We start from the raw sequence: 1594 nt of genomic DNA on the forward strand, positions 1-1594 counted from the left end.
CCTAACATTTGGTATACCACTATGGCAATTCAGTCCTGCCACATTTTCTAGCCTATTGCTTCCTCTAAGTACATTCCTTGCAGGCAGAAACTATTACTACATTTGCACTTAGGCCAGGTGCGGTGGTTCAAGCCTGTAATCCCAGCACTTTGGGAGGCCGAGGTGGATGGATCACCTGAGGTCAGGAGTTCAAGATCAGCCTTTTTAGTAGAGACATGGTGAAACCTTGTCTCTACTAAAAATACAAAAACTAGCTGGGCATGGTGGCAGGCGCCTGTAATCCCAGCTACTAGGAAGGCTGAGGCAGGAGAATTGCTTGGACCTGGGAGGCGGAGGTTGCAGTGAGCAGAGATTGCACCACTGCACTCCAGCCTGGGCGAAAAGAGCAAGACTCTGTCTCAAAAAAAAAAAAAAATTATATATATATATATATTGCACTTAGCTCCACCTTTCCTTCTTGCACCAGATGCATCTAGAGCCTAAACAGAGAAGGTGCCTGTCAACCAGCGTTTGGTGATTTCAGTATTGAGACTTCGGTGCTAGCAGTGATTCCAGTCCACCTGATTCAGGCCACAGGAATTCTCCCAGAATCTTCACTACAAGTTGAAACTCCGCATCCTTACTCTTAGAGAGTAAATGCTCTTGGGGTCAATGTACACGTAAGTATAACTGAGGTGCGCGACAGGTCTACTTCCTGTCAGAACCGCTAGATGAAAAGAGGAAGTAGGTGGACACCCTTATCGGTCAAGCGTTGATGGAACATTCATCTACAAATGAGATACACATGCTCAGACCCTATGCTGACCCAAGCTGACGGTGCTATCGAGACAAACCACTTTATCACATATTCATCACCAGCCTCGGAGTTTTTCTTCCCACTCTCTCCCATAGCGGCTCACCTTTGAGGCAAGAAAGGAGCAGTTCAGGGGGAAGCCACAATCCTTGCACAGCAGGCTTCAAAGAAGCTCATCATTCATCAGCCAGTGAGGGTTGTCCTCTGCTAGTTGAGAACCAAACTCAGACATTAGATTCTTCCACAAAGGCCTCCTCACCAGCTGTCCAATGGGTACGGCGTTCACACCACTCAAAACAGCACCACAGGCCTGGTTTTATTACTGATGGTCCCCATCACAGGAACTGAAACTACATGCCTCTAGATTACCTTGCGATCACTCCTCATTTTATTAAAAACATGAATAAAGAATCCACCCCATTCTGGATATTTACCAAGCTTGACACAGGGAACACCACTATGCCATTTAACTTTGTGCACATACGTGACTCTCTCCCTCCCACCTTTCTGAGATGTGTTTCACTGGCAAACGGAGAAGAAATACAAACACTCCCCAAAGTCGAAAAATGGCAAACGACCAAAATGTTTCCCGTGCCAAATTCGAATTATCCAGGCCTCGGCTCCCGACGTGGGAAGTCCCGCCATCTCCAAGGCCGGCAGGGAACCCTGGCTCGGGGAACGCGGCTGGGCCAACCCCAGTGTGGGGGTACCAGGCCGAGGTCGGCCGATGCTGGGCGACCCCCGCCAGCAACTGGGTCGGGGGCCGCATCCCGAGAAGCGGGGAAAGAAGCCGGCGGAGAA

The 1594-nt window shown here is 49.4% G+C and overlaps 1 protein-coding gene across 1 annotated transcript in view; it reads right to left on the minus strand.

The window, feature by feature from the left end:
• TMEM248 (transmembrane protein 248) overlaps window positions 1-1302 on the minus strand; it is a 46447-nt gene extending 45145 nt beyond the window's left edge. The window contains exon 1 of the mRNA XM_011992899.1: window positions 900-1302. The gene's annotated coding sequence lies outside the window, so the exon portion shown is untranslated. The remainder of the gene's footprint in view (window positions 1-899) is intronic.
• Between the last annotated feature and the right edge of the window lie 292 nt (window positions 1303-1594).

The sequence above is a fragment of the Mandrillus leucophaeus genome, unplaced genomic scaffold, assembly GCF_000951045.1.
Source record: "Mandrillus leucophaeus isolate KB7577 unplaced genomic scaffold, Mleu.le_1.0 Scaffold42, whole genome shotgun sequence".
Lineage (NCBI taxonomy): Eukaryota > Metazoa > Chordata > Mammalia > Primates > Cercopithecidae > Mandrillus > Mandrillus leucophaeus.